This window comes from Eurosta solidaginis, chromosome 1 (genome assembly GCF_040869045.1).
Source record: "Eurosta solidaginis isolate ZX-2024a chromosome 1, ASM4086904v1, whole genome shotgun sequence".
In the NCBI taxonomy this organism is placed as follows: domain Eukaryota; kingdom Metazoa; phylum Arthropoda; class Insecta; order Diptera; family Tephritidae; genus Eurosta; species Eurosta solidaginis.
Window position 1 is genome coordinate 349,850,042 of NC_090319.1, and position 15,612 is coordinate 349,865,653.

Consider the following 15,612-nt stretch of genomic DNA (forward strand, 5'->3'; position numbering starts at 1 on the left):
ACTTAGGTCCTGATTTTTGATAAGGTTTTTCAGTTTGGTTGTTAAAAAAACTCCTGGTAACACTACGGACTCAATCAGTCTATCGGAGGTTCCCACTGTTCCAGTTCAACTTTACCTTTATATTGAAGCAAAAGCGATTCTGTATTAAAAAGAAAATCGTTTCATTTGAATGAGACGTTCCATAGTTATAAATGTCCGGATTCAACATTTGTTTTCGAACTTTTAGAATAAATACGGAAAGATATGAAAAAGTGGTGGAATTTTCAAGTGTTAGAACGAAATGTCATATATTTCATAAGCTCAATTATTCCTTAGGAACCAAAGCGTTTATGTGCGATGCCACCTTTTGTATAAATAGCATGATTACTTTGTTGCAAAATCGCTGTTTAATAGTGTTATTTAAAGAAAAGTAAAATACGTACATGCAAAAATATATTTTTTATTTTTTTTTAAGAACATGTCTGTGAATAAAAAGCTAAGTAAAGCTAATGACAAGTTCAGCAGGTGATAAAAAAATAATAAAGAAGGAATTCCAGTTGAATAGATAAAAAATGCAAATTCCTTAAGCAATCATGCAATTCTAGTAAATCTGGATATTTCAAACATCTCTATTGCTTCCAAGGTTATATTTGCTTGCAATTAAAACAAACGTGCTCCTGCACACAGAGTCTTTCTTTTCGAAAAACAGAAATACGTTACTGATCAAATAAATTTTTCTCCGTCCGTGCTCTAGAAAAGTGGTGGACAACGTCGGTACAGCCTCGCATACAAACATAACTTTTTTTGTTGTAGTATGTTCTTTTAAATGGGTAGACGGCTAACATTGAGGAAAAGTCTATTGAAGTTGTGTCTTTTGGGAAAGCGTTCACATGAGCGTTCGAACCTAATTTCGAATCAAAGGGTTGAATAGTCTGTTTTCTTATCGAGTCGACAAACTTATGCAAACAAAACTATCTGAGTGATCGTTTACATGACAACGTTCGCTAAAGTATCGACATATTTTACAGAAAAATAAACTCGGCGTTTCACGGATAACAACTAGTTTTCTCACGCTTACTGAAATCGTTTAGAGTGATTAATACATAACTGCTATTTTGCGACACAACTAAGTTTTAATTTTGGGATCACGAAGGGACTATATCCAGGACCATTTTGAGATAAATTGGGAATTATGGTCGTTACTACTTTGACATTGTTTTAGGTGATATTTCAAGGGATTATTTGCACACAAATTTCTTGAACATTTTGGAACTATTTTGAATACATTTCGAGATTATTTGAGCAAATATTTTTACATCGCTTCGGGAGTATTTCTTAATCAAGCTAAGATCATTACGAGATAGTATCGCAACTCTATTTCCCTCAATTTTGGGATTATTTTTGGATTGTTGTGAGACATTTTTAGGATTATTTTGAAGTTTTTTTATAATTCATTTAAGGAATATTTGAAGATAATTTAGGGAGTGTTTTATAAAACACACAATACAAAAAATATATTTTTCTGGATCACTTCGGTACTGCGTTGGAATTCTTTTGGTATCATTCGGAGAACATTTTGAGATCATTTTAGCATTATTCTTGGACAATTGCGAGGTCATTTTGAGAATAAGATAATTTCAGGATTATTTTCGGAAACATTTGAGGCCACTACAGAATGATCGCTTTAATGATCGTATTTAAAATAAGCTCGCTTGAAGGTTTCATGTGGTCATACTAAATTGTTACCGAGATGGTCGGGCTGTTGCCTTAATGGTGCTTATTCCCGGAACGTATCTGCTTCGGGCAAAGGACCATCAACATCGATAACACTCTCCAAGGCTTTCGGGGAGTATCCTTATCGCTACAACAACAACAGGACAGAGTTATTCTGTAACATGAGTCCTGGTACCTGATTGGGGTTATTCCGTTTGATCGTCAAACAAATTCTGGTAACACTTTGGACACATTCAGTCTATGTGAGGTCTTTATTGACCGGCCAGTTCAACCTAACCTAACCTAACCTAATGTCCGGCCGTCCTTCTCTGAACACGATAACTTGAGTAAATTTTGAGGTATCTTGATGAAATTTGGTATGTAGGTTTCTGGGCACTCATCTCAGATCGCTATTTAAAATGAACGACATCGGACTATAACCGAAAAAGTGCGATGAAACTTGGTAGGTGGGTTCATCTTATGACGCAGAATAGAAAATTAGTAAAATTTTGGACAATGGGCTTGGCACCGACCACTTTTAAAAGAAGGTAATTTAAAAGTTTTGTAATTTGGCAGTTGTTGAAGATAGCATGATGAAATCTGGCAGGAACATTACTCCTATTACTGTATGTGTGCCAAATAAAAATTGGCAAAATCGGATCACGAACACGCCCACTTAAAAAAAAAATACAAATTTAAAAGTCAAATTTTAACAAAACATTGAATATCTTTACAGTATATAAGTAAATTATGTCAACATTCAACTCCAGTAACGATATGGTGCAACAAAATACAAAAACAAAAGCAAATTTCAAAATGGGCGTGGCTCCGCCCTTTTTCATTTAATTTGTCTAGAATACTTTTAATGCCATAAGTCGAACAAAAATTTACCAATCCTTGTGAAAGCTAGGGGCATAGATTCTATGACGATAACTGTGTTCTGTGAAAATGGGCGAAATCGATTGAAGCCACGCCCAGTTTTTATACACAGTCGACCGCCTGTCCTTCCGCTCAGCTGTTAACGCGATAACTTGAGCAAAAATCGATATATCTTTACTAAACTTAATTCACGTACTTATCTGAACTCACTTTATCTTGGTATAAAAATGGCCGAAATCCGACTATGACCACGCCCACTTTTTCGATATCGAAAATTGCGAAATATGAAAAAAATGCCATAATTCTATACCAAATATGAAAAAAGGGATGAAACATGGTTATTGACGCAAAATATAACTTTAGAAAAACTTTGTAAAATGGGTGCGACACCTACCATATTAAGAAGAAGAAAATGAAAAAGTTTTGCAAGGCAAAATCAAAAAAGCCCTTGGAATCTTGGCAGGAATACTGTTCGTCGTATTACATATATAAATAAATTAGCGGTACCCGAGAGGTGATGTTCTGGGTCACCCATTTTGGTCGATATCTCGACAACGCTTTCACATATACAACTAAGGACCACTCCCTTTTAAAACCCTCATTAATACCTTTAATTGTTTACCCATATCGTACAAACACGTTACAGAGTCACCCCTGGTCCACCCTTATGGCGATATCTCGAAAAGGCGTCCACCTATAGAACTAAGACCCACTCCCTTTTAAAATACTAATTAACACCTTTCATTTGATAACCATATCGTACAAAAGCATTCTAGAGTCACCCCTTTTCTAATTTTATGGCGATATCTCGAAAAGCGTCCACCTATAGAACTAAGACCCACTCCCTTTTAAATAATCATTAACACCTTTCATTTGATACCCATATCGTACAAACGCATTCTAGAGTCACCCCTGGTCCAATTTCATGGCGATATTTCGCAAAGACGTCCACCTATAGAACTAAGGCCCACTCCCTTTCATTTGATATCCATATCGTGCAAACACATTCTAGAGTCATTACTGGTCCACCTTTATGGCGATATCTCGAAAAGGGGTCCACCTATAGAACAAAGGCCCGCTCCCTTTTCAAATACTCATTAACACCTTTCATTTCATACCCATATCATACAAACACATTCTTGAGTCAACCCTGGTCCACCTTTATGGCGATATCTCGAAAAGGCGTCCACCAATAGAACTAAGGCCCGCTCCCTTTTTAATAATCATTAACACCTTTCATTTGATACCCATGTCGTCCAAACACATTCTAGAGTCACCCCTGGTCCATGTTTATGGCGATATCCCGAAATGGCGTCCACCTATAGAACTATGGCCCACTTCCTTTTAAAATACTTTTTAATACCTGCCTCTTGATACCCATGTCATACAAACAAATTCCAGGGTTACCCTAGGTTCATTTTCCTACCCGGTGATTTTCCCTCGGTTATACCCGAACTTAGCCTTCCTCACTTGTTTTTTTAAATATGAAGTATTGGATTGATTATTCAGTAGATAATAATTATTTAGTAAATAATGCAGCTACAATAATAAAGTTTGATATGTGGGTTGAAGTACAACCGCTCAATACAACTTTTAAAATTTTCAAAACGGGGCGTGTTACCGCATACCTCTGATAAAATAAATGTTTCCAATATTAAGGCAATATCTTTGCGAAAAACCAGTTTTATATCAATGCTATTTTACTTCTAAAGTGTATTTATAACAAGAAAATCAGTAAAGGAGCTTTTTTTGTAGAAATGGGCGTGGCAGCACTCCTGACTTAGTATTTTCACACGTTTTGGGAGCCATAACGTTTTAGCTTGACAAAATTTGGTGCAGATATTTTGCTCATAACCCTCAACAAATTTTACAAAAAAATGGACGATATCGGATAAGGACTACGCCCACTTTTATATAAGACAGTATAAAAAGCACCTCCGATGAATTTTATAAACTATATCTTTGCGAAAAACAACGGTATATCCAGGGACGGGAAATAATACTTTTTTTTTCGGAGTCGAAAAAGTCATGGTCAAAAAATTGTCCTAGGTGAAAATGCTTGAGTTCCTAGGTATGCTATAGCAATATCATGTCGAATCGTGCATCCTTTTTATTTTTCGAACTTTTCCATAAAAGTCCACATATAAAAGTAAAATCTGTATTTTTATTTTTTGAGTCAGATAGAACTAGTTACACTCGGTCTTTTAAAAATAAAAGTCCCGAAATAAAAGTTAAATCAAGACTTTTATATTTTAAGGCCGAAATAAAAGTCCCGCTTGATAACAAAGAAACGGCTTATCTGAATTAAAAAAAATTATTTCGGATAAGCCGTTTCTTTGTTATCAAGCGGGACTTTTATTTCGGCCTTAAAAAATAAAAGTCTTGATTTAACTTTTATTTCGGGACGTTTATTTTTAAAAGTCCGAGTTTAACTAGTTCTATCGGACTCAAAAAATAAAAATCCGAAAATAATTTTTATCTTGATCCAAATATATTTAAAGTCCAAAATTAATAGTTTTGCAAAGACTTATATTATAAAAGGAATAACAGTTTCAGCCCCTGGTTATAACAATGCCATTTTACTTCTACAGTATATTTATAGTACAAAAATGGAAATAGGTATGGCACCGCCTCTTTTTAGACCAAGTATTCTCTCACGCTTCAGGTATCATAATTCGAAGGCCAGGTGATGTATCTTGACAAAATATGCCCACTTTTATATAAAACAGGTTGAAAAATAACTAAATGAACTATACGATAGAAGCTCTAAGCGTGTAGTTAATGTTGGTTACACCCGAAGTTAGATTTCCGTACTTGTTTTAAATCGAATGTTCAGATTTCTGTATTAGCAATTATATGCTGATATCTATTAATTCGGATATCGAATAAGTTCATAAACTTTCTATGACAAAGCTGAAAAGGTTTGTTCTATCAATGGCAAGAAACCCAAATTGACAAACCCTTTCTCATGGTCCCATTACCATTAACAAGTCTCTTCGGTGGATATTTTTCAGGGCATTTAGTTTACAATGTAGGGGTGTTGAGAAAAAGTATATGCCAAAAGTCTGCAGTGTGTGGCATGTTGAGAAGTAATGTACCCTCATTATGTGTGTGGCAGGACGTTCTTGTTGTATGAGCAAGAGTGTGATGTTTAGATTGCTCTGTGTGGCAGGATGCCACCTTCAATGACATGCCAATGCAGAACTATATAGTACTTATTATTGGCTCCCAGACGAAGACAAACTCAAGCGTAAATAAACATGAAATACGAAGTGTATGTACACTCAGAGAAAAAATCGTTGTAAAACGAACAAAACAAGTTCAAAATTAAGAACATTCGTTGACAAAAGTCTGTTAAGTACTGCTTTTCTTAACTCGTGACCGTTGGGCTGGTTTTAAGAACAGTTTTTCCAAGCACACCGTTCGTATTTTATGGCCAGTTTGGTATTGATGTGTGAACCTTCTGGGCTCATTTCGGACTATTTAGGCTTCATTTAAGATTTTTCGTTCTCACGCTTCGAGAAAGGTTCGTGGTCGATTTAACAGTTTTCGGTCTCAATTCAAGAACGGTTCGTGCTTGATCATTGGTGGAGTGGGAATTTAATTTTTTCAATTAGTATTTTACCATTAATTAATTTATTTTTATTAATAATAATTTTTTTTATTATTATTAAAAAATATTAATAACAATATTGAGAAATTCTTCTGAATATATATTTAAAATATTTTATAACAAGTTTGTGCATATGTGAATGGAACTGCACGAAAAATAAGAGTTAGAAAAATAAAAGATAAAAAATTGTTTTAAAAAACTTAAAACTTTGAGAGTGATCGAACTCGCGCCACACGATCGCAACCGCAACATCATAGTCGCTGGGCCACTACAACTGCTTGTGCAAAATGTTGTAATTTAACATTGTAGTGCACACGATTTGTACCGTTTCTTTTTTCGTGAACTTAATTTAAGAACATCGTTCTCATTAATAGTACATTTGTTCATATTTTACAACCAGCCGTTCTCTTTTCAAGAAAATGGTGTAAGTTCAAGAAAAAGGTTGTTGTTTTAAGAACATGTCGTTCGTTTTTCAGAACAAAAAAGTAAGAACACGAAAAGCTTGAATTGAGTCCGGTGGTGTTGGATTTAGAACGGTGTTTTTCTTTGAGTGTAGTGCATTGTTTCAGTACATCGTGATGTATACGCAACCACTATTCTCCAATGTCGAAACTTGCTTTATTTATGTAAAACCCTCTACTAAAATGACTGTACGAAATTTGTTTTTTTTTTTTTATTTCAAACAGCACAATAAATGCCGCGCAAAAGTACTAATTGAAAAGAATTCAAAGTTTATTTAGACAATATCTTATCAAACAATTAGCTTACTTTGCGCAGTCACCAATTTTGTAGGTATAGTCAAGTTAAGTTATACCAGATTACACTGCGGAACAAAATTTTGCGGTCGGAGATTTTTAAGTCGATTAAGGGTAATTTGGGGGCGCTGCTTACAAAAATAATATCAGTTTTGTCAAATTGGCTCTAGTTTTTGAGATAATGACTTTTAAATATTTCACGAAAAAACCTAATTAAAAATACCAATATGGATTTAAATTGTATTTTTATTGCGCGCCTGTAGAAAAATATTACAAAAATAAAAAAAATATATTCTTTTCATTAATTAATTTAAAAAAATTACAAAAAGGATTTTCTGTAGGACCTCCTATGATGTTGTTGTTCAGGACAATCCCGTATTAAGTTGCAGCAGTAGTTTGCCATCATGTGGTCATCCCATTGACTTTGGTATCTTTCTTCCATTATTTTTATGTCCTGGTGGAACCGTTCACATTGTTCCTCACTGTAATTACCTAGGTTGTCCGGAAATTTGTCCAAATGACTATGTGAGCTCCCAGTTTGTGAAAATTGAGAAGCATATCAGCAACAAGTTTTGCATAGTCTGGTGATTTATGATTTCCCAAAAAAATTGTTGACTACATTAACAAAGCTTAGCCAGGCTTCAGATTCAATTTGTGACATATGGTTTAAGAATTCAGTGTCTTTTATAAGGGTAAGAATTTGAGGACTATCGAAGACTCCCGCTTTTAAACCCAAGTAAATTTTTATGCCTGTTGATACCTTTTACATTAACAGCACAAAAGTAGCAATCATTTCAATGCTTAGTTGGCTCAGTCCATATCATCGGAACTCCAAAATGAAAGCCTTTACGTCCTCCTTGGCTACAGTATCGCAAAGATTCTACACAAGACTTACACACGATATTGGGCACCCAATATTTATTCTTTTGTGCAAGGTTTCTGCCAAAGTATGCTTTGTAGGTATTTTTCACAAACTATGTGATTGGTTTTCTTTGCGTTTTAAGGCAAAATTTCCTACATATATAGCAAATATTTTTGGAGTCATTAACACAAAGTTTACGTTTCGAACTCATATTTTTGAAGACAAAACGAACTATAATACTCGAAATAAGACACGAACTGATAACGTTAAGGTCAAAAAGCAGATAAATGAAAAATAAATAATTAAACACGTGAATATATAACATAACTTATTGCGGAATAATGAAATTAATACAACTGGATGGGTCATATAATTTTTTTCATTGATTTCTTAAGTTTCCTTTATCTCAAGAACTAGAGCCAATCCAAAAAAAGTAAAAACACAGTTCGTAAGCCTACTACTAGTGTTAATAAAAACCATTAACAAAATCGTGACCGCAGATTATTTTTAAATTTTTGTTCCACAGTGTTATCAAAAAACATGTGAACACTAAACATACAAAGTAAAGAAAGTAATAATAAATGCGTAGCGTTCTCGCTTGTTCCATCGAAATTTCATTCCTGGTCATGGCTCACCTATATATGGTTGGCTCACCTCTACAGCAAAAACATACCTTTGTTCAAATTGTCAAAATCTGCGTGTTGGTTTTATGCGAATGGAATGGAACGAAAACATAAAACTTAGCAGTTTTTTGTGTGTTGTGCCATATCCTATTGACAATTCCTACTCCAGTGAAATGAAAAAAATAATATCAGCTGATGAGATGAGCCAACCATATAGTTGAGCCATGTTCTTGGTACAGGTGTAAAAGGTGCTAATGTGGTTATCACATTTTTTTCTTTTTTTTATAATTCTTTGATCAAACAAAAATATTGGTTCGTTCTATTTTATTAATATCTCTAAATATGTAGCCCGAAAAACGAATAACAACGATAATGATTGAAGAAAAAAGGAAATAGAAAAAATATAATAACAATATAATAGCAATTGTACTTCTGCTCAAAGTGTTTCGATATGACATTCGTGAAAATTGATCTAATTGAAATATCAAATAGAAACTAGAGGACAGCAAATATTATTTAAAACATAATAAAAATAAAATTTGAAAAATTAACACAAAGATTATAAAAAATCTAAACTACTTTGATTGAAGATAGTAAGCAAATCAGCCATTTTCAGTGGCGGTCATCATGATAAGCGCGTAATTCATTGAGGTTAATTGTTCTCCATAGGTATCTTACCCCGCCCTACTTACACAAGCCTTCTAATAATGCCTTGCCAGCGCAACCTATCAGTGCGCAATCATTCATAAGTTCCTTTGATCAAGCAATAAACGGGTGAATACGCCACTAATTTTCATAGAAAACAGCACCAACAATAAAACACTTTAAACATACCACTTATTTGATCGCCTTTATCCCTGCCAAAAAAAAGAGGACTTATATTTCCTCATATGTAGATATGTAAAAGGGCTACATAAAGCGTACTTATAATTTATATAACTTACAGCTTAACGCCTGTCAAAAGGAGTTTCGCTAGATGTTGCACGTGGTGTGGTGGTAGCGTGCTCTACCTAGGGGCGTGGGCTCACCTCCCGGGCAAAGTAACATCAAAAATTTAGAAATAGTTTTTTCAATGAAAAAAAATTTTTCTAATCGGGGTAGCCCCTCGGCAGTGATCTGGCAAACACTCCGAGTGTATTTCTGCCATGAAAAGCTTTTCAGTGAAAATTTATCTGCCTTCCAGTTGCCGTTCGTAGTCGGTATGAAAGACATATTTAGAAATATGAAAATTAAAAAGGAGCACAGCTTAAATTGGAAGTGAAGCTCGGCCTAAAATGTTTTCGGAGGTTATCGCGCCTTGCATTTTTATACTCAGGTGAGCAGACTGATACGCATAACGGTACCCCGTAACGGCATAAACTAATTGAAATTGATATAGACTTCTATACATCAAAAAGACCTGGGCGAAAAAACAAATTCATTTAGCTATGTCCGTCCGTCCGTCTGCCCGTAAGCACGATAACTTGAGTAAATTTTGAGGTATCTTAATGAAATTTGGCATGTAAGTTTCTGGGCACTCATCTCAGATGGCTATTTAAAATGAACCAAATCGAATTATAACCACGCCCACTGTTTCGATATCGAAAATTTTGAAAAACCGAAAAAGTGCGATAATTCATTACCAAAGACGGATAAAGCGAAGAAACTTGGTAGGTGGGTTGACCTTATAACGCAGAATAGAAAATTTGTAAAATTTTGGACAATGGGCGTGGCACCGCCCACTTTTAAAAGAAGGTAATGTAAAAGTTTTGCAAGCTGTAGTTTGGAAGCTGAGGATGTAATGTTCGGTTACAGACATTTAGATATTTCAAAAAATCATACGGATGGCAGGTATCTTAATAATAATACCCAACGGATTATTACCCTCCAAAGCCCGCCCGACCGGCGCGAGGGGCGCATCCGCATGACGCACGGATTTGTTATTGCCGAGTCGTTGATAGGCGGAGGTTTGTTAAGCGTCGAGATCGAAAACTGTTCAGCTACAGAATAAAAATCATCAGCTGAATACTATACATAACAGTTAGAAATTACAAAACATTTTTAATTTATTTGATTTGTTTTTTTTTTGTTAAGAGTTAAGATAGGATAAGACAGTTTTCTTTATGGTAAAAAGTGAATCCGTTATATCAAATGAATTAGAATGTGTGTTAAAATTATGACACAAACACCGAAAAGGTTCATTTGATTTGAAATTAATTCTACACTGCCTCAAAACAAGAGGTTTGTAATGTCTTGACACCCGTGATGGGACGTTAAAATTTACTTCGTTCAAAAGAATTGGACTAGAAATCAGTCCATTCAGGAGTTTAGCCATGAATATAACGCCTAGCATTTCTCTACGACTTGCAAGAGTTGGAAGATTGATAAGCTTCAACCGACTAGTATAAGGTGGAAGATTATACGCAGAGTCCCACTGAAAATTCCTTAAAGAGAAAAGTAGAAATTGCTTTTGTATTGATTCAAGTCTATCTGAATGAACTCGATATTGTGGATTCCAGACTATTGCTGCGTATTCTAGTATCTTGCGATCAATTTGTGAGATGCTTTACATTGAGCTCGAGACAAAATTCTAAAACTTCATTGCCAAAAATTCCAAAAACCACAACTATGTGCTAAATGTTGCATACTTTTCTGCGCACTTGATATTGTTTCAGATATTTTGGGCGATGAAAAGGTGGAATTTGGGGTCTGATACATAGTTGAGAACCCGAGCGAAGAGAATAATTTCGGTATGTGGCACCCGGGGCGACAAATATATAAAAATCGTACTGAAGGGGGTAATCTTGGGATGAAATTTTAAGAAGCGCACAATTGAGCTTAAAACTTGAAACATCACAGGACCGAGCCAATGGAACAAAAGGCGAACAAATTCCGCTAGATGGCGCACGCGTAAGGATAGTTAAAGAATTCATACTAGACTTGGAATATTTCGATTGATCTTTATGTAGCTTCCTGAAGAGCTAGACACTTGAAATTTTAAACATATTTCGGAGGCCAGAAGGTGTAAAATACATATCACAAAAAGTTATGCCAGAGGAGCACCAATCGCGGTGTTTTGAAAATCATTAGGAAGAGGGGAGTTGGACCATACATTATTATAAGATTTGCAATAAAGCTACAAATTTGAAACTTCATACACTCAGAGAAAAAATCGTTCTAAAACGAACGAAACTAGTTAAATTTAAGAACACTCGTTGCCAAAAGTCTGTTAAGGACGTTTTTTAAAAGCATTTTTTCCAAGCACACTGTTTTATGACCAGTTTTCGGTCTCAATTCAAGAACGGTTTGTGCTTAGTCATGGGTGGGAGTGGGAAGGTAATTTTTCAATTAGTACCCATTTGTTACTTTTATTAATAATTTGTTTGTCATTAATAAAAAATATTAATAATAAAAATACTATTATTAAAATCGAAAAGATTAAGAAAAAACGCATAATATGCATTTTTTCATATATTTCTCTTATTGAGAAATCCTTAATATTTGATGATGCAATCTGAATATATACTTAAAACATTTCATAACAAGTTTGAGAATTACCTGTGCATATGTGAATGGAACTGAACGAAAAATAGGAGTTAAGAAAAATAGAAGATAAAAATAGTTTTAAAAAACTTCAGAGTTTGACGGTGATCGAACTCACACCACAACGATCGTAACCGCAACATAATAGCCGCTGAGCCACTACAACTGCTTGATAGCTTGTGCCAAATGTTGTATTTAACATTGTAGTGCACACGAATTGTACCGTTTCTTTTTTCTTGAACTTAATTTAAGAACATTTTACTTAATTTAAGAACATCGTTCTCAGTAATAGAACATTTGTTCATATTGTAAGACCAGCCGGTCTCTTTTCCAGAAAATGGTGTCAGTTCACGAACAAGTTTGTTGTTTTAAGAGCAGGTCGTTCGTTTTTCAACAACAAAAAAGTAAGAACACGAAAAGCTTGAATTGAGTCCGGTGGTGCTGGATTTTAGAACGGCGTTTTTCTCTGAGCGTACTTAGTTCAGAGCACCGCACAGTGTGACTTTTTTCACTTTTAGGTTGCCAAAATTAATAACAGCCAAACCAATGGAGAAATTCATATGAAATTTTGCAGTGTGGTTGCAGATACCTAAATCTGATTTGAGAATAAAAATGGGCGTGATCCGCCCACTTTTTCTCCTTGTCGTCATATAAGGTGAAATTTCACATAATCATATTTTCTACTTTAAAAGCATTTTGGAGTGCCAATATAAATAAAAATTGTTTAGATTTCTTAACTTTAGCTTAGAGGCTTTTGATTAATATTTAAAAAATTTTATTTTCAAAGTCAAACACAACATATGTAGGTACATATATTTGTAAAACCTGAATCGAAATACATACTTATAAATAAAAAGTGATCTTTTAACTGGAATAAAGTTGGTCGGAGTCAATATCGTTGACATGCTCTGGTTCAGATAATAAGCCAATAACTTCACTCGTTAATGCTCGCCGCTTTGACCTAGAGGTTTTCCGCAAACTGTTTATGAATGGGTCTGACGATATCAGCAATCTGTGCAGCAAATCCAAGTTACTACAAATTCTTAACTTAACTTTATGGTGAAAAAGTTCACGAGAGTTTCGTGCATCTTTGTTTCTGGACTCTTGAGCTTCTTCCGAAAGTTGACCAACAGGAAGAATAGCAGACACGATTATACTCTTTTCATGAAACAGATTTATGTACACTCACTGGCATATTGTACCAAGCATATTTTGCGATGATGTATATGCCGACAGAGCGTTGCAAACTTTGCCATCAATCATGCACAACACAAACGTTGATTTCACCATTAAGTTTACGTTATCTGTTTGTGTTGTAGGACGAAGACTGGAAATTTGGTCTTTAACAGATTGCACCTCCTTTGAAATGACATCTCGTGTCTCTCTTTTGTAAAAAAAAAATTTATTCGGCTGCAGTATCTCGTGGAAGATGGAGCAGTATTTCTCCAAACTATAACCTTTCGTTTGTCAACCATTGTATACATTTGAAGGAATACTAGTGAAATGAAAAAGATACTATTGTCCTATTCGTTTTCTTCTGTTTTTTGTAACAGCTATGCTTAGCTCCATCACATCACCATTTTATAATTGCATTTAGTTCTTTAACCTCAGGAATAGAAAGCAATACCTCTTCTTGTGAAATACACAATCTTCGTAAGCTGTGATCAATTAGGGATTGCAATTCAATTTCAGCATAGGTTTCCGTTACGGTTATTTTGTCAGGATAGCATAAATTCTTTGATTCTTTTAAACAGTTATATGAAGGATATATTTTTCTGTTAACTTCTGAATTGTGCTGCCGGATCAGGGAGTATTCATATGCTGAAAGATTTGAGTTAACTATCATCGCAATTGCTTGATCTGGTGAGAAACTTTTCTTATTTTCTTCCGATAGTCGGAACTTTATGATTGCAGTGCCTCTTGATGGTGATGCCGTGGACAACTCCTCAATTATTTTTGCAGAATTTTTTTTCCCTGATGATCGTAATTTAAATTCCGCTGCCATTAACAGTTGATCATTGTCGACATTGTTCATTAGTTCCTTATCTTTTCGTTTTTTTGTGCGCACAGATGACTCAGAGAAGTTTTTTGTTGGCCTCCCCGGTTTAGGAATATCACGAGAAGTGCATCGCTCAACATCAAGCATATAATCTGTAAAATCCAGATTTTCTGATAACCATTCAGAGTTTTTCTCAATAAATCTACTTGTAGATCAAAAGCAACATGCCCATCTCTTACGAATATTATAAATTAGCTTGATGGTGTATTTTTTAATTTTGAATGATCCACATATCTTCCAATTATACTCAAAATATGGTTTAGTATAGCTTTGTCCGTTTCTCGATCTTTGCTTTTTAGCCAAAGTTCAAAGAGTGTATTTCGTGAAATAGCCATAACTCGTTGATGATATAGGAAAATTTGGTACAGTGCAGTTGGATTTACTTCAATGCATTCCGTCTTTGGTATGATTCGCTTTTAACTTTGTTCTCTATTTATATAGTCTTAACCCAAGCGTTTTATTATATCACTTGTCATAGAATAAGAAACTCTGTTTTTACGGGAAAATAATACCTGCTAATGCTTAACAAAAATATACTTACCCGTTTCTTTGTTTTAAAGATCTACCTAAGATCTCAAACCCCGGAGGGAGCTTTAGGTAGGCGTTTAAGTGATGTATACATAGACGACCCTATTATCGATGATACTTCTAAGCGTGCATACATAACTTAAGTTGATGGGATAAGTGCACAACTCGTTAACTATGGGAAAACTCATATGACAAACAATGAAGGCTATTCAGTGCACAAGTTTCCTTTTTCTGGGTTTTTACCATTTCAAGTATAACTGTCTTTTTTTGGGATCTCGTATTGTAGGCTTGAATTGAGGACATTCCATTGTTAGGTCACTGCGCTTCATACGTGAGCGAGGGCATAGAGGCCTTAAGTTGGCGATTACAAAAAAAACGCAAAATTTCGCAATGGTTTTTCTTTTATCTGAAACTATGTGAAATTCCCTTTAATGTGTATGTATTGGTTCAATGGAATTGGGCGGAATCAGGCAAGTTTTATTCTATTGAAAACGAAAAATTTTCTAAGCTTAACAAAATTTTAGTGGCTGTCTAAAACAAAAAAAAAAATTTTTTTAATGCCTACGTGGCTGAGACTTACCAATGCTGTTATAAACTACCCAAGTATGTTAAATAAAATAGTATGAAGTCAAAACAGTTATCGAAAAATCCACCACCGGGCCAGAAAGTTGGTCGAAAATTTTGGACTGTGAAATGGTTCTTGCACTTGTTTCAATTCTCCAAGTTTCATAATGCTTATCATGGTGATCATGGGTTTTTTACTTTTCTACGTATACATTTTCTTAACAGTTGGTTATTGATCTATTGCATGTCAAAACATTTTCGAGATTGGAGAACATTGTTTTTTGGGTTTTTGGCATCCTAAAAGTGAAGAAAGTTACACTGTGCACCGAGGCAAAGCAACAAAACAAGAAAACTGGCCCTCTTGGCAGACCTAAGAAACTCACTTTAACGCACAAATGTAACCATGGAAACCTTGTAAATAAAACAATTATCCATATGATTTCGATCTGTTTTACAGAGCGATCAGAAATTTCTTTCTATATGCGAAATCTCAAGGATGTACGTTTTCGAACACG

At 34.7% G+C, this 15,612-nt stretch overlaps 1 protein-coding gene across 4 annotated transcripts in view; it reads left to right on the forward strand.

The window, feature by feature from the left end:
* LOC137238048 (uncharacterized) overlaps window positions 1–15,612 on the forward strand; it is a 91,421-nt gene that overhangs the window by 13,231 nt on the left and 62,578 nt on the right. The window lies entirely within an intron of this gene.